We start from the raw sequence: 25,487 nt of genomic DNA, 5'->3' as shown, positions 1-25,487 counted from the left end.
TTGCCGGCTTGATCCTGATGATAATAGACTGGTCCCAAGTTGTCGGTTTGATCCAGGTGATAATAGACTGGTCCCAGGTTGTCGGTTTGATCCAGGTGATAATAGACGAGTCCCAGGTTGGAGCGTTGATCCATGTTATGATGGACTGGCACCTGGATGTCGGTTTGTTCCTGGTGATAAGAGACTGGTCCCAGGTTGTTGGTTTGATCCAGGTGATAATAGACTGGTCCCGGGTTGTCGGCTTGATCCGGGTGATAATAGACTGGTCCCAGGTTGTCGGCTTGATCCGGGTGATAATAGACTGGTCCCAGGTTGTCGGCTTGATCCGGGTGATAATAGACTGGTCCCGGGTTGTCGGCTTGATCCTGATGATAATAGACTGGTCCCCAGGTTGTCGGCTTGATCCTGGTGATAATAGACTGGTCCCTGGTGACCACCACCTGGATCCAGGTTAATTGCATTTGCAATAAAATTCGATCTTCTAATCGCAACGTGCGCGATTAAAAAGTGCGAAAGAGAGTAGGGCACTGGGCTGCTGTCGTCCCGGGATCACAAAAATCCTCTGATCAAGAAGAGAGCGAAGCAAGCCTGCATCACCTACAGGGTCCTAAAGTCTTCGGAGGTGTTCAGCATGGGGGTGTTCCTGCTGAGGCCCGGCGCCTCCATACCGCTGCACGACCATCCGGACTTGAACGGGAATCTACAGAGCTGGTGATCCGCAAGCTTCCCTTCCAGCGCATCCAGCTGGCCCGCCGCGGACAGAGTTTAAACTGCTGCTGCTCCACTGACTATAACAACGCCGCATTCCAGCACTTATAAAATGCAATTCAATGTGGAAGTAATCCAAGTATTCAGAATACGTTACTCAGATTAGTTAATGTAACGGAATACGTTACAGATTACATTTTTGGCCATGTATTCTGTAACGGAATACGTTTTGAAGGTATCCTTCCCAACACTGGAAATGTTACTGACTTGGGAGCAGTAAGACACCTATAATTTAAAAATATTTTTTCTCAAGATAGTAAATTTTGCACACAGGTTATAAAAAGTGCATGCCTTTTGTTTATACTTACAATGACTTTGATTAAATTACTTAAATGCACACTGATTTGTTGTTCTTGTTTCTGTAATGAGCCGTTAAATAAAAATGTGGGAAAGAATATTGTCCAGTAAATGCATCTAATATTGTATTGGTCATATTTAAATCATTCATTATGGGTTTGTATTGGGGGGGGGGGAATAAAAAATGTGCATATTAAATCGCAATCGCAATTAGATTACTTCCCCAAATCATTTAGCCCTACTGTCCTCTCTATTCTCAGCTTTCATAGTAAATTCAGAATGGCATCCTGTTTAAAAGTTTTAATGGCTGAACCAAAGACTTTTATTCAAGTGAATAAGAAATGTAACTGTGCACCAGTCCACCAGGAAAACCTTGTTTTAAAAACAACATGTTTTTGCAGTTGACACAAAGACGTGAGGGTAATAATCTTCAGCTAATGCTAAACAATTAAACAATTAACAGTAAGTGTTATCAGATTTCCTATCTGATCTACAAATACCACAGAAAAGACAGAAGTGCGCATGCACACATACACTCCCATGAATACATGTAAGTATCCTCCACTGTATCAGCATTACACTGTATAGATCTATTGACAGAGTCATGACATATCAATGACACCTTCAATCTTTACAGGCCCTTCTCCCTGAGAGCCTCTGTTGCGACACAATCATTACAAATTGATTGCAAAATAGCTAACAATCATGATTAAATCATTAAATTCTTGTCTGCGCTTCAGAGAATGGGGAGAAAATTAACTTCCCACCAACCTCATTTTTTCCCGAACACGAAATAATGATTTTCTGCCAGTCTAATTACAAAGCCAACATCTGATCAAGCCCGCATCCAGGGGGGATTATCACATGCGCCAGTATTAGACCTCATTACCAGCCTGAGTGCAGAATTATTACATCTTGTAATTGGATGGTGAGATTTATATACAGATCAGGCTGGTTTCTGTAAGATTGTAATTACAGGCTTCGTTGGTTAGCTACTTATCACTCAGTACTGGAGTGCAGGAAATCAGCGCGTGGAAGAGCATTTCATTAACCCCTCACCCTGTTGGAGGGGGGGAACCTTCACATGTGTGTTTCAGGGACAACAGCATCATGCACACATCAAACAATTTATCATTGCCTCATTTGGCCCGCACCTGGTTAGGGAAGCCCTCACTTTGTTGAGCCCTTCAGTGAACAATTACGGGAAATTTGTCTGAATAAACCATCCATTTTTATTGTTGACTGAGCCCCATTTCATTTTCTCAGTAAGATAAGAGGGTAGAAAATGCCCTCACCAGAGGCTTCATCAAACCCTCTGCTTCAGAGGAAGCGGGCCAGGGTTAACAGACTAAAAGCTCCCTCTACCCAGCAGGTGGAGGAGTGTTTATCCGTGTGTTCATATAGATGTTTGTATAGCCATCCATTTGGCTTCGTACATGTGTACCGCTAAGAGACCACAGTATATTTTTCCTCTCTCTTCGGGCAAAGCCTTTTCTATTTGCCTTTAGCTCATGTAAATTATTGAATACACTTTCTCCCTTTTTTCCTTGAGGAGGCTCTTAATTAATGGACCGGGACGCTTGTTAAACACCTCACTTTCCCTGGCACAAATCTGCCAAGTGTGATTAGACAGGGCCAGCATGCTCCAGTTCAGCGCCGGAGCAAAGGAGCAAGATAGAGAGGCTTCTGCAGCCATCATCATCATTCCTCATCACAAATCCAGCAATGGCTGCTCTACTTACAAACAGGTCACTCCAGATAAACCAAAGTAAATCTGCTCTGACAATGTCAAGCTCTGACACCTTTTACATATGGTAATAAATTGTAAATGGGGCCGAGGCAAATCTCGAGGCAAATGGAATGAAAAATGACAAAAAAGAGGGGAAAACCGGGAAATGTGTGTAACGCGGAGCTGATGGAACACAACTCATTTGCTGCTCACAATCGCACAAGTCAGCAAGAAACGCCTTGTTTCTCGTGTCAGGGTGACACTGGCGGCGAAGAAAAGAAACCATCAGCACCTCGTCCCGGTTAACACCCATGCAACTTACTTTCTCTCTGCATATCACAGAGCCCTCACTCCGACAATCAATACAGGCCTACATTTTATGAGACAAGGAGTTAACTTGTTCAATTATGCCACAGACAGCTCTATTCCTTTGTAACAAGTAATCTGGGTAGTGAAATCAATACTGACAGGCTCAAGGCACGCTGGCTAATTTCATATTACCTCCAGCCAATGGCAGAGCGGCTCGTAATGGAGATGCAGTTCCACTTCATTATAAGAAAAGAGGGGGGATCAATACTAGCACAGACACACACACACGCGTCCATGTTAACACACACATGCACACACGAGGAAAAAGGTCTTACTTTCTGCACATAGACCAACACAAACACATACAGGCAAAAAGAGCAACCCCTGCTACTTCAAAGTCCCCAAGGGGCCACACAGAGCTGTCTGAAGCAGGGCAGATGGGACAGGGGGAGTGGATGGGGGTCCGGGGGTCACTACCCCCGCCCAAAATAAATTACACTTCCAATCGTCAGTAAACATGTGCTCACACACACGCAAAAAAAACAGCTTTCTTTTTCAAACTGTCGAGCAACTAAGGGGGAAACGTTCACATTTTTATTCACTAAAACACACACACACACCATTAAACACTTGACTTTTTCACAACAAGGTCATAATCAGATTCAGAGCATGACTACTGAGAGGGGAAAGAGAAAAAGAGAAAGAAAAAAATAAGGGAGGATAACCTTCAGCTGGCGGATCAAGTCTTTGACCTCTGCAGCTAATTACAAATTAAACTCTATATCTGCTTTTGGAAAAAAAATATCTCCATTCTTTTTTCCCATTATTGTTATCACTCTGTAGGATTAGCTGGGGACTAAGGGGATGATGTTGTCTAAGCCGATGTCAACTGTACAATTACTCGACTCATCCATCCCTTTCCAAGAAAAATAAGACACTGTCGATTAAGATAAGCCATCTTGAGAAAGAATGGGGATGTAAAGCCTTTGACAATTACTAAGTACACATGGCACAGGGTGACAATTGCTCTCGGTAAACAAACTAAATACTCATTAGACTAAACTCTGACATTCTTTTTCTCATAACTTCCTATTATGCAATTTGGATTTATTGCACTCATTAATAATCATCTTTACCAGGTTAGGCTACAAACACTGTGACAGCAGCATCATTTAGCCTAAGCAAAGGGCACACACGCAGAAAGGACGGCGATGCGAGAACACATCTCGACTGTGTTTGGAGAGAACCCAATTAAATGCATTTTAATCTAAATATCCTTCAATATGCTTTATTGTTCTCCTTTAATTTCCTCGCCACTATTCCATATGGGGCTCCAGTTATCAAGCAGACAGGCTTTATGAGCCCGACAGAGTTGTACAACACTGGAGCTCATCAGTACTCAGCCATTAACAGGCTGGTAGTGTCTCAGCAACAGGGGGCACAGGCCTGTAACGAATGCCTGGTGCTTGGTGGGAATGCAGCTATTCACTGGAGATAGTCAGCCTCTATCAACAACTCAGTGTAAAAAGCATCCATCTCGTGTATAAATGAGAGTTTTGGTTGATTAAAGTTTTAATGTGAGGTTCGTTGTGAGATTTAACGACTACTGGGAATCGACTAGTGGTTGTATATCTGTCTGGATTACAGGATATCAAAGTCACACAGTTTATGACACACTTCCTCTGCTGTTACACTGTCTCACAACATCACTATTGAGGCAACTGGCATCTCATTCTCTTTATGGCCATTTTTTCAATGCAAACCGATGTTTTATTTGTAACTTCTGCAAAAGATCATTGAGATGAGTGTGTTACAAGTGGCTGCACGCACAAACGCACTTGTGTGTTGTTAGGGCTCCATCTGATTGGCCAAATATATTGACACTTAAGAGTGTAAATGCATGGCACATGGAACACCATTTATTGCAGTTCAAGCAGACTTTTGCCATACGTATATTGCGCATGTTGATATTGCGCATGTTGATATCGCTATGACGATACATTTTCGATATATCGTGCAGCACTATTTCTCATTAATCTGCAAACGTTTGTTACTGTGCAGGAGGATTTAATGCATGCTGTGGCAGAGGTTCAACCTCCATCCTCTCCCAGATTATCACCCAGGTGCCCCATCCCACCAGGTGGAGTCGCTGATGTAACAACTCAGACTTTTTAAAACCGAATAAACCCCTGTAAGGCTGAAGAGCAGGGGATGTTTCAACTTAACTTAAAAAAATGCCAAACTTTAATTAATGATCAATGGTAACCTAATATCCTTAATCCAATCTAGGCACTCATCAGGTATCATCTATTCCCAGACAAAGAATATACTAAATAGAGTAAAAGAAATTAAGTCAGACAGCAAACCAACAAATGCAGCAAAGAAAACGGTGTCAATCACGTTTTACAGACGATGTGAGGTATGTGGGAGGGATGCAGAGAAACACAAACGGGCAGAGCAGCAGTCGAGATTGAAGATTCCGACTCACTCAGTTCCCATTTTCACCTCCCATTATCTGATTAGCCTCCCATTTTTTCCCCATCAGTGCAGTGACCTGGATTTCGGCGGAATAGTGGTGGTCAGCCAGGGCGGGGTCTGCTGAGAGGGGCGAAACCATTTGAGGGTGGCGGAACCATAAATCAGCAGCAGCAGGAGTGAAGAAGAGTGAGGGGGATTTATAAAGATGTTGTGCTCGACCAGCCCACTTGTGGACACTGTGATGAATTCACAAGCACATTGCCAAGGCAAACTACTTCATTATACCATGGCCCACTGGTCATTAATCTCCCTGGGAGGCCAGCATCCTGGGGGATCGCCAGACCAGAGAATTTATTCAGGCCTGGAGGTACCCATTTCATTAGCCATTCAATCTGTTCAGCCCCCCTCCCCTCTCTGTGCCCCTCCCATCACCATAGTTTATATTATCTCATAAGTAGTGGCACAATTTGGGGATATTGTCTTTCACAAAAACATTCACACATTCTCCAAAAATGTTGATTACATCCACATGCTGGTAGTTTTTAAAGATGGGTTGGATCGTACGAACATTGTATGAAGGGCTGGACACTGCAAGTTCAGGTGCAACACACACGCTCCGAGCCCGTACGTCTAGGAGGTGAGGCAGAGTCGAGACAGAGATTAGATTCCCAGAGGTGAACTCACAACTGCTGGCTACTTCAGTCCTGTAATAGTGTCATTACTGGGGGCAAGTGCTGCTGGCTCAACATGTTATGGGAGGGACAACATCCAGGGATTACTTATTAATGCCAGGTCTCCTTATTTCACACACATATAGAGAAAACAAATATGCTATCCCCTCTGTCTATTACTGTGATCAAACAGATGCACCTGGACACAGCAAAATAGAAACTACAGTGCGTGTTCACTCACACACACACACGCACATACACACACACGCTAAAGGTGAATCAAGGATACCTGTGACATTGTAAATGCTAAAAGATATCGATATTTATCGTCAGCCAAGGCGTCCTAAACAGCTGAGGTTGATTAGAATTGGTAAAACTGTGTCAGACGAGACAAACACTTGCATACAACTCTCGTCTGACACAAAGACGTGCTGTGTAGCTATCTCTCGCACACAGCCCAGGAATCATTACACACATCCCAGTGAACTCAGATCTTGTGAGGTCTCTAATACTATCATGTTGGCCAAGCACACGATCACCCTCGGTGTGTTATCATGTTATCAGAACTTGCTTCTTTTTTTTTATGTAGTAATGTCTTGATATTTCTATGTATCCTTAATCCTCTCCCTGACAGATTTAACCACATATATATATATATGGGAATAGTTTCATCAACCACGCTCTGTCCCTGTGGACCCTTCCACTTTAAACACTTAACGGGCTAAATAAATAATGACGGCTTGTGCACTGTGTGAGTGTTAACGTTAACGGCACCAGGCACTAGCTCCGGGTCCCACAGCAGCAGGAGTCCTTAAAGCGAATAATTTGCTTCCGCTCAGGCCGCCGCACTGTAGCCATTTGCCAAGCAGATTATGGGCCTTTAAGTAGCAGCCAGGCCTGAAATGTGACTCTAGGGCTCACAGGCTGCTGGGGAGGAGGCAGGACTCCTCGGAGAGAGAGAGCGGGACAGGGACAGAGAGGTAGGATGAGTGACAGTCAGCAGAAAGATAAGCCTATAGATATAATAGGGAAGAGAGAGATGGAAGCAGGTGTGCTTGAAGATGTAAACAGAGCAACATAAAGAAAGATCTGCTGCTATCTGTGGAGTTAAAAGGAATAGGTATGGGGAGCTGACAAAAACAATTATGCACAAAGTACTGCAGGGATTTAAGGAAACAATTCTTCTTCTGATAAGTGTCACATTATTGTTGCCTACAATTCAAAATAAAGTTGTGCTTGATACTGTAACAAGGCAAGACTGTCCTCTATCACTTGTTGCCAGGTAAGATAGAGATAGACACTTAAGGCTCATTTATGGAAAACGTGTATGGAAACGGTTGAAGACTTCTGTACAGTCTATCTTGTCTATAATTGTGCATGTCTTCTGAAAACGGATATGGACACAACAGAATAAACAATGCAGTACCACTAGAAATCGTAGGGGGCAGTGTAGTGAGAACGACGCGAGCGAGAGGATCATTGGACACAGGACGAAATTTCAACTATTGCAGAACTTTTTGTGGATAGATTTTAAGAGTAGGTAATAAACTATGATGCTACTTTTGTCCGGCACAGGGACAAACAGCTGCTTTTGCCTCTTTACATAATCACATCTCCTCCCCTGTCAACACCACAGAAACTATGGACTCTGTGCTGCCATCTTATGGATGCGTTGCTTTACAACTACGTCAACGTAAAGGATGTATGGAAGCATGTGAGCAGGTTGCAGCAACATCTTTTGACACTGATCTCTTTTTGTATGTAAAGGCAGCATAAATTAAATGTATACCCTAAAGTTTCAGACCCATGTACTTAATCTAAACATTTGATAGAGTTGTGATAAGTGTGCAGAGTGTTCCACAAGCAGCCGTGATCAGAATCTGTGATGCTGACAGAAATGACACAGCAAGAGATGTTGCTTACCGGGAAGACCTGCACCTCCTCTTCATGTTACCAGGTTTCTGTGGCTCCTTCCACTGTCCCCACTCACTCCTCAACGAGGAAAAACAGACAAAATTGAACAATCTTCATGAAGTGACCTCAGTTGGACCAAATACCAGTATCATCCCCTCCCCTACTTTTACAGTTGCCTTTAATCCCTTTGCTACTTTCTGCTGGTTGATCCATTACCTCCCATGACCCCAACTCCAGTCTTAGCACCATGGTTTACTCAACATTCTCTCCTATCAACATCCTGCTGTTATCTGTGCATTTATAAACCCCAACATCTACATCCAACATTGATATAAATTCATAACATCTCTATTACAACACAGTAGGAAAATGCCATGCTTCATAAAAAGTGTTTTGAGACAACATTTCTATGGACAGAGGGATAAAGTGGTGCCTATGTTTGTGTTTGTTTGGAGGTTAAAATGATAATCCCATTTCAATATCAGGTTTCTAATCAAATTCTGTAGCTTCCCTGAAAAAAGGAAAATCATTGACACATTTTCCTCTTGTTTGTTTGTAAGCTCCGCACATTCAGTCCCAATTTTACTTCCACAGCTTCACTGGGCTGCAGTAAAACCCTGGAGAAAGTGAGCAGACACCATCAGTTGATCCACGGTGGCATCTCCTCACTGAAGAGAGGACGGAAACTTCAAATCCCTCTGAAATGACATCTGAACATCAATACACGGCCCCCGCCCATCCAGTGTGACAGTAAAAGGCGTATTGATTTCCACGCCGATTAAAGATACTGCTGGGAGCAATTTAAACATACAAGCTGAAGTGTCCCGGCCACTCGTGAGTGATGGGTTTCACCATGTATAATCACACCAACGCCGTGCATCTCTGAGAGGCACACTGTATCTGGATCATGGAATTTCAAATAACTGGACAGACTAGAATATCTATAGACAAGATACAGAAGGGGAAATTACAACAATTTTAAGGATATATCGATTTATAACAACATTTTGGCTCTTTGGCTCTGATATATTAACTGAAGAAGCGTCTCCAGATTCACCCACTCAGTCACTTCCCCCCTACTGACTATATAGTGACTTTATGAGTGCTGTCATAGTCGCAGGTTTATGCAATACAATAACAACACAGGTACAACAACCGGTGCAAATTCCCATAACACAGTTTAAATGTTTATTTTATACATATTTTTGGTAAACAGCATTTTGAACAAGCAATTTTAAATGAAGACATAAACTGTTTAGTTCTGTGACGATCTGCTCTGCTCTCATTGCTCATTTTATCGATGCACTTCACACATTTGGGCCTGTACCGTCATTCAAATTAAACAAACACCATCAGAGATATTATGGACCTACATTATAACAGACTGTTTCAAATGACTGAGACATGTTGCCCTCTGTCCTCTCATCGCTACACTGTTTTTCTAACTGTCAACGCCGCAAGCACAATGCATGATGGTATACATTGCTCGTTTTGTGTTCATAAGTTGTACACTGATTTTCATGATGCATTTTGGGATACTGTGAGTCCACTATATAGGGAATACAAAATAGATCTTTAAACATTGTGATAGCCATAACAAATAGCTAACTTACTATAAAGTGGATGATAAAGAGATTAGTGATTTCAGAAAAAGACTTGGTCATTGTTTCTGAAATATTATCAGATAAACGTTTAACAGATGTTTTAATCATAGCTACAGTGGAGTACAAAGGACAGTTAATGATGTTTTCTCTTTGTTTCTAGTCGATATTCAAAGAAATAGAGCCACTTTGACAACTAGACTTCACACAGGTTAGCTAGCTGCAGCTAGCAGCGTTAGCTACAAACACAGCGTCTGTCTCCATTGGTCAGGTCAGTAGTTCTGTTGTTTGGTGAGTTAGTAAAATAATGTCTCCTCTGCAGGTGTACAAAGTTGGTACCACTGTCACTTACTTTGGTAGAACACGTGGTCAGCTCTGCTGCTGATTCCTGTTTGTTGTATCATCAGGGACGCTCTGCGCATGTGTGAGTCACGTTCCTCACGTGAGGATTGTGTTTATCCACTGCGTGATCAGATTTTTCTAAGTGACGTCATGTCGGAGCAATTGTCACTGCTGGCTGCTTTTGACTCTTATTTTCTTCTCTGGAGTGAGTGATGATGCCTTAATAAGACTTGCTCTGTTTGTTTTATTTTAATCATTTGTATTTTGTTGTGTTATTTTATTATTGTATCGATTCTGTATAAAAACCACTATAAGTCCTGATGTGTAAACGTTTTACTTGTACACATTTTCTCTCATTAAAATTTAAATAGTATCAAATAAAATACATAATTAAACTACCTGCAGGAATCTGAACCAGAGGAACACCCAGTTTCTCATCAATGACCGAATGAACCGACAATTATAATAATAATAATAATCACTATTATTATTATTATTATTATTACAGATATTGTGTATCTATAAAGGGTGTTCAAATGAGACATTGCATGAAGTAGTACATAAAATAAAGTTTAATTTATATTAGATAAAAATCTAAAAAAATATTTGATAGGGAAGCTAAAGTAAATGTCAGTGATACTACCGCATCATATTAAGCATCACTATTTATTTTATATTAAATTAATATCATGTATTCAGCAGACTCACATATTCTCCTCTAACCAGCTCTTGAAGTTATTGAGAGCAATATTCAAACCATCTTTCATGACCCTCATATTAACACTGCTGAGACAGATGCACGCAGGCACCTGCAGATGTGCAAGTAAACACATGTCCACATACACACCCAATGGGCCATCCAGATTTTCCCTTCCCCACCCCAGCTGTGCAGCAGTGCTGAGGCCATGTATCCTGATGGCACTGATGATGCTCCATGCAGCCCTCAGGCCTCTGAAGGTTAACTCCCATGACCTCTGTGGTCCCTCTGCTGTGGGCGGCTGATAGATAGAGCGGCTGTGCTACATTACATAGTCCAGAGGAAGAGAGCACACAGCGCTGTCATCCATCCATTGTTAGACATTTCATAATGGATGGAGCTCAATATTTTCTATTCTAGCAGTTCGGATTTTGCTCAGTGTGAGGACCAACAGGCTGCTCACATGACCCAAATCAATGTTTGAGTTGTCAGCTAAAATTCTCCCATATGTTAAGCTTGTAACACCTGTACAGTGTAGTCCAAGGTAATACGTATTGCAAAGAAACAGATTTCAATTTGTCTGGCACATATGCACATACCTAATATAGTCTGTGTATTTTTATGTACGTTTACTATAATGGAATGATATATGAGATTAATGATAACTGAATTCAATTATTTACAATATTTTTATTGTTATAATTTGTTTTTTACTTGCTATTAGTGCAATGTGCCGTTTGCTGTTTGCTCGGCCTGCGGTGATGCTGGTTGAAACTTTCTTCATAAAACTGTTAAAGTGACAATAAAGACTAGTGAACTCAGTCCATAGAGCCATGAAGCTGCACCACCACTGCTGCACAAAGAGCTGTTCCCCTGTTTATTCAAAGCTCAGTGAACTGGACTCAAATGCTGAACTCAACAGAGTTGGAGAATAGGCTGTTGTTGTTGCCTGTGTCGTGAATCTGCATGATGTCATGATTGCGATGATGTCTTGATCACAAACGTCACTTACGTGGATGAGTCCTTGCCGTTGCTGCTACAGAGTATCACACGTATCACATGTCCATGTTCTGTGTTGTGTTTGCATGGTATCCAATCCCCAGTGTTTCTGTCTCTTCAGGGCCTGCCCTTACTCAAACACTGCCTAGGCATATTTGAACAACATTCAAAATGGGGAATACAGCGTAACTGCATTAGTGAAGGCGGCGGAGAAGGGAGGAGGAGTAAAACAGTGGGGGAAGAAACAAGGCACAAAGCTAGAAAGAGGAATGAAACACAGGGTTAAGAATCAGATGAAAGACGGCAGCGAAACAATGTTTTAGGGCCAAACTTAAACGGCATCACATCGAGTGCTGAGAAACAATAAAAGCCCGGGTGAGACCTGAACACACATGCACTTGAACTTGGCTAAATGTTGCTCTTGAACGCGTGATAGGTGCCGGGGAAAAACAAGCCATTAGAGCAGGTTCAGGTAAACAAAATGGGACCCCAGCAGGAACAAGTAACATTGAAGTGCGGCGGGGGGGTAGTAGGTGGGTGTCTTTGAAGTGGCTCCGAGTATTCCCCTGACACTCCGGAGATATTTATTTGAATAATGTGCAGATTCACACCCGAGTGAGCAGAGATCTGTGCGGCGGGTGGGAAGATGACAGGGTTTAATTTCCAACTCTACTGAGACAAGCGAAGGGAGAGAGAGAGAGAGGAGAGAGAGACAAGGGAATTAAAGATAGAGAGTGTGTGTGGGGGGGGGTAATAAAGAGGTAGAAACGAGATGACAATGGCAGATGGAAGCACATCGGATTCCCTAAAAACATTTTGCCATTTTAAACCTGAGGCAGTTTGCAGGCAGTAAATAAAGGGATGGGAATCGATAGCAGTCAGTGATAAGGGGATAAAGCAGCTAAATATGAAATACAGCCTAACAAAATGGTATGGATTTCCAATGGGGCCACGTGACACAAGCTGCTTTGAAATGCAAATAGCAACTTATGCACATTGTCCTTCTCAGGCCCGACCACCTATTGATTGGCTAAAACAAATTCTATTGATCATTGAATATTTAATGGCGTAATTAAATCTCTCCTGGTGGTACTTACACCCCATTTCCAGTTTTCATCGCCTCACTCAGGAGACTGGCCCTTGACTCGCTGCATCTTCAGGACCGCTCGGTGAAGAAGAGCCATGGGCGACTTGTAACATAACTAGCTGTTGAGTTCATGTACTGTATTGTACTGATTGTTTGCAGTTAACCTGTGAGTTCCTCGTCGGTGAAGAGACTTGTCTTGGAGTTTAAAAAAAATATTGTTCATCAGTATTGAACTTTGTCCATGGCAGCAAAATTGAATGTCATTTTTTTGGTCTAATTGACAGAGCTGAACCGCAGAAGTCCCATGTAGCTATGCAGGGAATCCCTGCCATCACCAGGTATCACAAAGATATGAGCTAAGCTTGTTGCTGAGAGAGCATCCCGTACATGTGCAATGTGTGCATACAACCGCTGTTCCCAAAGTAACCAAATGTACAAAACTACATTCAAAGTGAAAAACATAACTTAAGGCAATGCTGAGGACATTAGCATCTAGTCTATTGAGGTCCCACTGTAGCCTGCCTGTATTTGCCTTGTTACATATCCTGTCAAAAAATGTACAACTCCCTTTTCCAATGTGTGTTTCAGGAGCACTTCCAATGGAACCTCTGTATCTCCAGCAGTGACTCAGAATCTGTTTTATTTGTGTAGTTGCAAGCAGTGGAATGAGCCTTGACATTTTTCAATAACTTAAACATGTCATTACATGTAAAACCCATTTTGAACAATACCCTTGCTTTAGTAGTCCGCAAAACAGTGTTATGGCTGCAGACTCTGTGCAGAGGTGCTTTGCAAATGAATAAACAGATACAACAATGTGGAACAAGAAATGTGCTGGGACTGTTAACTGCCTCTGCCGGTGTTTCCTTTATTTCTCTACAGTTTACAAAGGACAATTTGTGAGGTTTCAGCCGTGATAAATATCTGACAGATGAAGAGGCGAGTTATTGATATTAATCTCCACAACTGACAACTGGATGCGTTTGACAGCAAACAGACATCCTACTCAGTATGTTGGGTTTCAGCTCTCTCTCACTGCTCTTTTCAGGTGGTCTCACACTAACGGAGGAAAGTAACTCCTTAATCGACTGACATAATTTATGACATTAAGAGACTGGCAAACAGGAAAAGGTTGCTGTCAGGATGGTATTAGAGGGCAGCTCTCACTGCATGGGCCAGTGTTAAACAAAGTGCCAATCAATAGCCCTTTTATTAGTGACCGCAATCAATGTACCGGTGACTGAGTGAGCCAATTAACGCTATCGACCGCCAAGACAGAAGAAAGAGCGGAAGACGAGAGGAGGGGACGGGGACGCAGGAGAGAGATGGCAAAGAAAATGTAGGAGAGACGGGAGCAGAAGAGGAGCTGCAGTGTCTTCCTCAGGTCTTGTTTTCCTTCTCATCTGCAGGGAGGGGGTTGTCTGTGGAGTGAGAAGACCAGATTCCCACCAAGCGCGAGGCCCCAGGGGTCTGCTGCCGAGGACACCCTGACAGAAAGCAGAGGCCTCCTATCTCCCTGGAGGAAGTGAGTGTATGTATGAGTTTGTGTGTGTGTAGCAGTGGTGGGGGTGGAGTTCAGGGGAAGCGACAGCCCACCCCCCCCAGACACACACACACACACCCACACCCATTCGTGCACATCATCTACTATAGCGTTGGGGGTGAGCTGTACTGGGAACACAGCACTGCTCGTCTTCTCACCACTGGTTCTGAATAGCTATGAGGTCACGGAGCTGGAAGTTCTCTGTGCAGGCTCAACTCCACCTTTCTCCCCCTTGAGGCTGACCGCTGTCTCTGTGTGTGTCTATGTGTGGGAGATAACATAGCCTCGGTGACAAACATGACATCATTTCCTGACGATTCTATAATCCTGACACTGCATGTGACAATCAACGCCACCACTCCGCTGGATTTGTCTGAGCTTGCTACTGTGGATGAGAAACTGTGGTGGCATGAGTGGTGGCATCTTTCTGTCTGCAAAACATCAGCTTTTCACCAGCTAAGAAAAACAGATCTGTTGTCAGTTTTGTGACAATGTATTTGCAAAAATGTGGAGATTAGTAGTAGGAGTATCAGTTTTCATTGGACAGCTGTTGTGTCTATAGGTTAAAATAATGTTAAACTATAACAACATGTTTTTTGGAAGCTCAGGAAACTAAAGTCATTCATTTAACACACCAGAAACAATAAGTGCTCTAATTAGAGCATTTTTTTTATTCTCCGTAACTCTTATTTCAATCTTATTGGTAATGAAAAATTGGTCAGCAGTAAAATAGAGTCTGTAAATATGGTAGTAGTAATAATCACATATATGAAAAGTATTTTGCACATGTTTTTCTTTACTATTAAATAAACATCTTTCATTATTCGTGTCTGATGCTGTAATCGAAAGCTGGTCTTCAATAGTATCTATAGAACAAGACATACAACACTCAACTGATTTTGAAACAATTCCTGCAGCTGATAGAGTCTGAAGAATCAAGCGACACCTCCTCAGGTGAGTATAGCGAAGGGGCTCTGCTGACAACCAAGCCCCAGTATTAGTGTGGTCTGGTGTCCTGTGCCCAAAGAGAAAAAGGGTGAGAAAGACATCTGCTTCATGTCAGCTGGCAGTGCAGCACTTGGCTTCGGGGTTATCAGGGCTTCTTCTATCAGTCTGTGTTCGGAGCACGGACCTCTGCTTCCTGAAGGGAAACCCTCGGAACCAGGGTGCCGACAGATTGAGGAGGTACTGCGGAGAGAGAGAGGAGAGGAAGAACTGCAGGGAGGTGGAAGGAAGAGGATGGGGATGTAGGATGAGAAAGGGAAAGAGGGGAGGAAATGACAATGTGTGTAAAGCGATAAGCCCCTGGCAAGGGCCCCCTCACCCTGGGGGGGGACTGGGGGCTACAAGACTTCAGCCTCAGCATTCAGCCCTGTACCACTGTCCCCGATGACCCTTCCCCACTTCGGTCAACACTGCCACGGCACAAGACAATACGCACATGCAATAACTGACTAAAAGGTAGTTTACAGGAGTTCTTGTTTTGATGAGAGTCTGCAGCTCATTCTACACATAGAGGTGACATTTTAAAATTAATTTTCACTATTAAGATTAGTCGATTCAAATTTGAAAGCACTCAAAGCTTATTCTTCTAGAAAACACTTGGAGGCATCAGATATTGAAGAACGCTAACGAACACCCGCTCGAAAAATGGAAGGAGTGTCTATGACAAGTTTAGTTATGTATATGATGTATTTGACTGTAATATTTGACAAATATGGGATATAGTTTACTGAAGTATTAATATTACTGTAGTTATATCATAAGGGTTCTTGGAAGAGATTATTTTGTGATAAAATATTCCCTATATTAATCAAATGTAATTAAAACGATCCACAAATATGTAAAAAAGAAATTATGCTTTTATATCAATACTAAAACTAATAAGGAATTAATGTAATTAACGATTGAAATGAGTAAACACAGTAAACATAAATATGGGTTAGTGTGTAGACATGGTGACAAAGGAATGTGCCACCTTCTAAGGCTTCAGTTCTGAGAGGTAGAATTTCAGAGGAAATGTGATCCCTTGAAAGCATCAGTGCTGTCCCATCTTTCCTCAGTTTCATTTTCATTCTTTTATCATTGTCATCTAATAATGAAAAATGTATTAACAACGACACCACAGTGTGTTTGCATTTCAATATCAACTCCACTGAGGTGACAGTGTGTCGGCTGTTTGAGGATCTGTTGATAGTTCAGATGTAAACTCTGTCTGGGATAGTTGCTGACACAGGCCGCGTCTCAGTGAGCACCGCTGAGCGAACAGTGAGAGAAAATATACAGTTGTCTGTAAGGGACCGACTCAGGATATACACTCAGGGCGCTTTCACACATACCTTGTTTGGTCTGGACCCTCTGACTCTTCAGTTTAGTCCAAACCAAAATAATAGGTGTGAATGGTGAATCAGGCCCCATTCAAGACCAACAGAACAAAGTTTATTCGAAACTGAACTATTATTCGGTTCGAATTTTTTTTTTTGGAGAGATCAGGTTTTCGGACCAATTGCAGAAGAAGAAAAAGAAGAGGCTCACAGGATTAAATAGATATTAGATATAATGTTCATATAAGGACATTAATTTCACTGGCAGTACAACAGTGGTCATATTACAGTGGCGATATTTTATTTACTTGAATCAAATTAGAAATACTTTTTTTCTATGCACTTTATAGAAAATAAATCGGACAAAAAACACCCATCTACAAACCAGTCAGGTATTGGGTTACTCAGTCCAAGACATGCAGGATGCAGGTATGCCATACACGAGTCTAAGTCCGCTCTCTAAATAGCAATGTGAAACCAAAAGTAACTGCATCAAATGTAAACAACATAACATGAACCAGGGTCTGAACTTTCAGGTGTGAAAATACTTTTAATCTGCACTGATCTATTCCTCTATAGATTGTAAGATTGCAAAGATTGAGACAAGCTAAGCAGAAAGAGATGAGTGAGAGAACAAGTCAAGTAGCTGGATGTGAGTGCAGTCAGTCTCATCCCAGAGACAAACACTTCATCTGGAGTGTAAAAGGGAAATGCTGCAGTGCTCACAAAAGATTCAAATCACAAGACACAGGTCAGGTGGCACGGACAGCCGAGGGAGCGGAACAGAAAAGAGAGACAGAAATAAAAGGACAATGACAGAGAGGGGGACGGAGAAAGACAGTGACAGGACAAAGTGTGTGTGAATGCAGCCGGGCACTGGTCTGTGTGGACCCTGCCAACAGTTTGTGATGAGGGAGCTTCAGATGAAGCAGAGCGAAGCGAGCTCCAAAGCCGGGGCTAAGTGAACAGATTAGAGGAGCACACAGTGGTATCACTCTTCCACTGCAGTTGCTCTCTGACGGGCAGAGGTCAAGCACGTACTCCATCCACACAGGCTGCAGTGTATGCACACAGACACACAGACACACACACACACACACAGACGCACACAAAGATACAAAACACAGCAACCACACATACAGATGTACAAGTTAATGAAGCCAACAGTAACATGAATTTGAGCCCGGTCATGACAGGACGAACTGCTCTCTGGACCTGTTGCTAAAGGGTTTAATTTGCTTAAGTTATTGTTTGGTACTGTGGAAAGAATCCTGGCAGTGTGCAATCACAGTGCTCGTCCAACATCTTGCTCCAGACTGCTCCACTTACATGAGAAAATATTCCAGCTTTTGCCCTAATTCCAAACAGAAACGCCCTACAAAGCTTTTTACATGGATAAAACAAATTCCACTAATATTATTTTTAACATAAAACCATGCATATCGGAATTAACATATACTCTGTGCACATTTTCAAACATATCCCCAAACCTTCTGTCACAAGCTGTCTACTTCGTCTTTTCTGTCATATTACTGCATTCATCACTCACTAGTTAAATAAACATGTACCATACCATCTGACCACAGATCATTTGATGTTTTATTCCCTAATCAGCGATGAGTGACAGCCCCGGCTGTTTCACATGCACGCTCGTAACTTGACCGTACTTCAACTATTTACTTTTCTCTGGGCTGGTGGGATGGTCAAATGGCTGTTCTCATCGGAAAGTATGTTCCATCAATCTGATTGGACCAATAGGTTTATACATATAAATGTAACGTTCTGTTGTATCTTATAAACAACCTCCTCCATAAAAAGATGGGGGATGGGAGTGACAATGCAGATGTTGCAACACCCAAAGCCCCCACTGGTGCAACGCCCTTGAATGTGTGTACTTTATGTAAAGGAGTGAAGCAAAAATAAGTGTTATTACTTGTTCTCCTCTTTGCTGCTCCGAAGCAAAACACTCACTCTACCTTGTCAGTGATGTGCACTTCAATCTCTGTGTGTTTTTTCCCTCCTATTTAGCCTAAAGGTAACACCGCATATTTACTCTCAACACCTTGGGATGTCACTGCTTGGAATTTAAGCCATGCTCCCTACTAAAGAGCTGTTTTACGGCTCCCTCAGACGCCGCCTGTGTCGATTTGTTTTCCCACAAGCAATGTAAACACAACACTTGTTGAAGGACCCGCATTCACCATATATTTAAGGGAATGCTATCAGCCCTGCCTTCCCCTCATGCACCATCTTTCTCTCCATACCCCCCCCCCCCCTTATCTTCCTCAGGATAAATAGCCTTGAGATAAATAGGAGGTATATCTAAACCTCAAAATGGAAAACATCTTGATCTAAGCAGGGAGAGAGGATCTGAGCAGGAGCCAAGTTGTATTTCAACCACACTGCCCCCTTATTTAGAGGCGTCTGTGTTACTCCAGAGCGGGGGGGGGGGGGTCTTACAAAGATCTGATCCAGTTCCCCTCGCTTTCTCCAAAGTAAGCTTGACAATCTGCAAATCAGAAATTAGCCCTAACATGCCAAAGTTGAAACAAATGTGTGTTTTTTTTCCTTGTAATCTGATGATGTATTGGTCATGAGGCCAAGGTCAGGGATCACTTGGCAACCATGTACTAAGCTTGTTTACATTAACCAGTAAAAAAGGCTAATCAGGGGTCTATGCTTCCACCTTCTCAACAGTTAACAGGACCTTTTGATGTTGGCAACCATGTAACATCTGCTTCTAGGTTGGATGGACTGACGGAAAAAAATGTATTCTCAGGCCCGCTGATAGAGCTGGAGTGGAAATCCAACTCATGGGCCAGAAATTTTAGGAAGCAAAAAGCATAACATCGTGACGGTTGACACTGAGATTTATTTGTGTAAGTCAGAGCTATGTGCTATGAATAGATAGGACTCCTTCTTTCTTCACTTCACCTACAACCTTGAGACTTAAACACACAATTACTTACATTTGAAAAAAAGGCAATTTGTCAAACTTGTTTCAACTTTTACTTCTCTGATTGCTGAACTTGTCAAACCTGTGAATGTGCTGCAACCAGGGTTAAGACAGAGTAGAAAGATGAGGTATTTGTGCGTGGACGACAAAATACCATCATTAGTTCTGCCGTCTGACACAATGTGGCTGCAGAGGAGCTGAAGAAAAAGACAAATGCTGCAGCAAAAAAATATATCTTTAGCTCCATCTGGATTCATTTTGAAGTCGACCATGGAGGGACCTCCACTGGCCGAGCAGCAAATGAAGAACAGAGGGCCCGAACGATTGAACTGTCATTGGTAGAACAGCAATTTCATCCTATCGGGACCTCTGGATGAGACTTAAGGGGCCTGGGTATCTGTAAAACTTTGACAAAAACCTGTCTGGTTTCAGTTAGCACTAAGCAGAGACACTTACCTGGACATGAAATCAATCAGGTAAATTTTCTTCTACCTGAAGCAAATCCAGAGCTAAGTGATGGTGACTACCAATTGGTCGCTATGTCATTTTTTCCCCCCCAGGATGGCGGTGTGCAATCAAAACAATAAAGTGCCTGCAGTAATGGAAGATACATTTTTTACTGACTTTTCTCCCTCTGTGTAACACAAGCCTAATTCACCTCACTACATAACTTTTTCCTTCCTGTAGTGTTGCCTTGACCTGTGGGAGAAAAATCAAAGTGGATATGTGAGGGCTTTAGGAAAAGAGACATTTTCCCTTCATTGCATTGGGCCTCTGAACTTTTAACTGAACTTTTAGCATGTGTTAAACGCTACGTTGATATTATCGAAATTGACACTGCTATGCTATGAGAGAAGAGAGAGCTGTTCAGCGTGCTCTGTCATCATAAGGCCACATTCTACACACACACACACAACACACTGAAAAGTTCAGAGTCCAAACTCGTTGCCAGGAATCGGGAAGAAAAATCCAAAACAATTTTTTTTTTTTTTCTTTTTTTTTTTAAAGAAGACCAAATCTAACTGTCAGCTCAATGAGGATTATTCCACCACGGTTGGCTCCCCAACTTCCCCACCATAATCCACCCCCAAAAAAAACTCCTGGTGAAGCCTTTCAAAACAATTTATGCAAACAAACATCAAGCTGAGTTATTTGTATTGGCACCCTTCTCCAGTAAACCAGACTGAACCAAGACCAGATGGGGCCGGGCCATTTCGTTCTCAGTGTGGTGCAACACCATGGAGGCAGCAGACACGCTGAACCCGAGGCACTGTCTTCTGTAGCAGAGCGAGTTTCAATATTTAGACCACTTCTCAACACATTCCCCACTTCTGGGTGTATACTGTAAGTGTGGTGGGATTTCCACAAGGACACATAAAGCTACAAAGGAAATATTGCCATTGCTGTATTGCATGGTGTCATAATATTTTATTCGCTAATTTGTACATGTTAGTAGTGCAGGAGCACGATGAAGCAGGCTGTAATTCAAGTATACTCCTTGATTACTCCCTACTCCGCTCAACTGTTGACCCCACATCACGGCTCGTTTATGATAAAGCATTATGTTAAACGTTGATAATCATGTGCTTATAGTTCAAAGTTGGGCTGTATAACATTCAAGTTCCCTGGTCTCGAAAAATATGGCTACACATGAGAGAAAAGATGCCGATACATACCATGACCCGTCTGGTGCTGACAGCGGTGGCTGTGCTGTGGCCGGTAATTGGACTGACAGTAATAGGAACTGTCTTTCTGCCTCTGCGGGCCGTAGAGATGGCCCACAATGCTGCCGTGGATTCAGCAGCTGCAGTCGGATGGAAACCATGTAACTGGAATTTTCCTCGTCCTCCTTTCTCTTCCTCCGTTTGAACGCTGATCATTTAGGAGTCGAGTCAATTTCATGACCCTGAGGCCCTTGAAACCTGGTCGGCTGCCACTATGTGATTTCAGAAATACATGGTTGTCAATGATTTAAATGAGCGCTCCATTCGTCATTGCAGAGGAACTTGTTCTTTTTTGTGTTTTTTTTTTCAGATTGTTGCTGCTGCTGGCGCTCCGCCTTGAGGGAAAGTTAGGTTTGAAGTCAGCATCCATCTTGGCGAGGACCACACATAGACAAACACGGGTGTAGTAGCAGGGAGGTAGCCGACACAGGCTCCTTAATGCGGGTGAGTGAAAATACATATTCGATCACGCTCACGTCCAAATGTGAATGCTAATGCTTGAGGAGCTCCACACACAATGCCACCGCCGCAGCTTTGACGCGCCCAGAACAGACATGTACCGCTCGCTGACATGCACACACATAGACCAAGAGCCTGAGGCCTTGATATAAAAGGCGGCACATGGATCCACACATCACATGATCAACCCACAACCAACTTGTCCATACACACACAAAACGCAAACACACACCCCGGGGAGGAAACCGTCACTCGCCCCCTCTCTCTCACTCTCTCTTAAAGACACCTACACTCACACAAGCTGTGGGAGCCAGGCTCTCTCTCTATAAGCACTTATTTCCCAGAGTCACTGCCAGCGCTCTCTTTCTCTCAGTGACAAGCTACAAATCCCTGACACCACCACTGATGATAGCTTTACAGTAGAGCCTCAAGGGGACTCTGCCAGCCAGCGCACACAAACAACACACGCACACGCCGTCTTCTCTCCCTGCCTTTCTCTCCTCTGTGAGTCCCAGTCGCTCTCCCAGGAGCCCCAGGGGCCTCTGGGATACGCCGCTCCCAAAACACAAAATGCCTAGGGTTTGTTTGAGTTAAACATCTGACTACAAGCAATCAAAGTGACGGGGTTACAAATGAAACAGCAATTATGCCTGTCCATTCATGTACGGATCTGTGTTTAAATTGTGGGGAAACAAAACCAAAGGGATATACAGCGGGGTCCAAGTGGTCTCAGACTTTTGGATACCCCACAGTATCTGTAATTATGTTCTGTCAGATTACACATTGTCTTTTAAACTCAAACTCAAAGCGTACCGCGGCACAGTGGCGCAACGTGTACACTAGCATCACGTACAATTATCTTTGTCTCTCTCTCTGCACTGGATTGATTTATTGAGACAGTCGCCCTGACGCCATACTCGCCCTCTCCCTTATTTCTCCGTTTGATTAAACTCTAATGACTCCCTCTGTGCGCCCTAAGTATTCACCAGCCCCAAGGATGTTTATTTTGGTGTTAGCCGGCCACTGCTGTGACCGCCGCATCCTCCACCGCTCTATTATTTCTCATTACAATATTTATTACTTTTCTTTCCATTTTGGATAATTTAGCAGTACTAATAATGCTCTTGGTGGGGGAACTGTGTGTGTATGCAGTGTGTGTGTGTGTGTGTGTGCGTAATAATTCCACATCACAAGTGCCCTGGATTTATTGGCATATACCAATTTGGCTTTAATGAGATCAGACACCTCCAGGTAGGTGGCGCATCATCCCTCCGCTCGGCTCGAGGTTCTCCCTCCGTTTCCCTGTCTGTCTGCCCTTATTACCGTTTCGTAAACCCCCCCTCCTCCACCCCCCATCTGATGAAAAAACAGGAAGGCTTTGTGTGGTTCATTAAGTCAGCATAGGAAATGTATTAAGTAGGAGAATAGGGCCGGGAGCTGTTGAGTGTTGACTTAACCTTTCCAGTTTTTTTTTCCTCCTCTTCCACTCAGCGATACTTTAACGGAGGCTGCGTGCAAAACTCAGTCTCACTGGGAGGCACAAGGATCATTTAGAATGAGAAATAATAGAGGTTGGACTTGATTATTCTCAAATAACACGAGTGAATCTACTGTAGGGGTGAATGCCTTTGTCTGCTAGTCGTTAAATGATAGTCCAGGATCTGTTGTGGGTCGAAAGTTGGTCTACAACTGCAACTGGCGGAGTTTGTTGCAGCCTGTTTTGAAGAGAGGCAACGTAATTTTGTGTATCATGAGAACTTACTTGCAATAGTTTCTTCTTCTCTGAGCTCCCTTGTGCGCTTGGCAGTGGCCCCTCTGACCATCCTCGATTAACTCCATCCCCTTTCCGAATTTCATTTTCTAAATAGCAAACTTCTTGTCAAATCTGCATAAATTAAACACAGGGTGGTGCCTGCTGATAGGGTGGTTGGGTTGAGACCTGATGGCTAAAGCCCAACTCCGACACGATCCACTCGCCATTGTTCTAAAGTAAACAGAGACGCCAGAGGAGTTGTAAATGAGCGGACCAGAAACCGGAACACACCAGCATAGAAACTTTACCGCCAGTAGTGTTTCGACGGTGTAATTGCATATAGGCTACGTGCCCACTCACAGCGTAGCTTCTGTGCAGAAGGCCTTTCCTGTTAAATGTTAAAATACACTTTAACACCCCTTAAATGAAAGACTTACTTAATGTTAAATATACAGTGAAGAGCCACAGACACATCCTAAACATTTTAAAACCTTGTTACAATGAGATTATGAATAAACACACACAAAACAGTGTAAAGAAATGGTTCATTGTCAGGTTGTCATACAGTTTCTGGGGAAGGGCACCGTGGTCGGTCTGCCATTACAATTAGTGTTCATTTGGGCCTGATTCAGGGAGATCTGCACTGACTGCTGGACATGCATTATGCATGAGTCTGTCCATATGCACTTGAGCCATCATGCATGCCCTTGTAGAAATGCATCGACCACCGGCATGCAATTACATTTAGCTTTTTTTTCAGCCTTCTCCGAGTGAGCATCCTCCAATGTAACAGAGGTTTACAGGCATGACAATGTGCCTCCTCCTGAGATAATACCTTCTGATGATCTATGCACCATTGATGGGAAAGAGAATGGTAAGCTAGTTAAATGTTGCTTACTGTTGACATCTTTCGACAAGCAACAACCGAATGAGAATTTTTGTAGTCTTGAATTTTTCTGATGAACTGAATTTAAAAGTTTAAGCAGCTGATGAAAATAAATGCTGTTTTTCTTGTGCAATGAAAACATGACATTTATATTGTATTTAATTGTTCAGATATCTTATCTTAAACACACCACAAATATTAAACAGGTAACGCTGTTTTATTTTCAGTTAGCCTGTATACGCCATGCTTTATTTTAATTTGAAAAGAAATTAAAACAGAGTCATGTTATCATGATGTACGTCCATTTGTACACATTGTTTTCCAGGTATTTACACTGTCCCTATTTTTGGATGTGAAATTTTTTACTGAAAATAAATTAGGAGCAGCCAGACCGTGTTTCTGAGGAGAGAAATCTATATCTGTGAGACTACAAGAGAGATGGCTGGAGGTGGAAAGCATCAACAAGTTGGAAGAGTGCATATTTTATTCAAAGAATACTTCTGCCACATTAAAGCTTGAGTACAGTTTGGTAACAGAGTGAATAATTCTCACTGTCGAGCACCAGGATGTTCTGTCCAACAGGTTCCCTCCTGTATCTTAGGTGCCTGTCACAAGCAATGAGCACTTCTCAGGACCCCAAAACACTGGTGTGTGTGTTTGTGTGTGCGTGAGAATGAGAGAGAGAGAGAGAGAGAGCGAGAGAGAGAGAGAGAGAGAGAGAGAGAGAGAGAGAGAGAGAGAGAGATTATTGTATCATAATGTATTGTATTTTATCTTTAAAATAAATGGCACTTCACTGGGCCTGGGCCACGACCACTCTGTCCACTTTCTTCTCTGACAGATCTTCATCTCCAGCACGCGGCTCTTTAGCGCCCCTCGGAGAGAAAGGCTGTAATCGCACCAGCGTCTCCAGGGGGAGGAAGGAAGCTCCATGTATGCAGTTTGGAGAG

The 25,487-nt window shown here is 42.8% G+C and overlaps 1 long non-coding RNA gene across 1 annotated transcript in view; it reads right to left on the bottom strand.

Moving 5' to 3' along the window:
• The window catches only part of LOC133951505 (uncharacterized), an 85,711-nt gene extending 75,527 nt beyond the window's left edge, over nucleotides 1–10,184 (bottom strand). Inside the window, exons 1-2 of the long non-coding RNA XR_009920500.1 lie at nucleotides 10,120–10,184; nucleotides 8,176–8,244 (exon numbers count right to left, since the gene is read on the bottom strand). This is a non-coding gene — a long non-coding RNA (uncharacterized LOC133951505). The remainder of the gene's footprint in view (nucleotides 1–8,175; nucleotides 8,245–10,119) is intronic.
• Nucleotides 10,185–25,487: the final 15,303 nt, after the last annotated feature.

The sequence above is a fragment of the Platichthys flesus genome, chromosome 1 (assembly GCF_949316205.1).
Source record: "Platichthys flesus chromosome 1, fPlaFle2.1, whole genome shotgun sequence".
Taxonomy (NCBI): domain Eukaryota; kingdom Metazoa; phylum Chordata; class Actinopteri; order Pleuronectiformes; family Pleuronectidae; genus Platichthys; species Platichthys flesus.
This window is presented reverse-complemented; position numbering and strand designations above follow the sequence as displayed.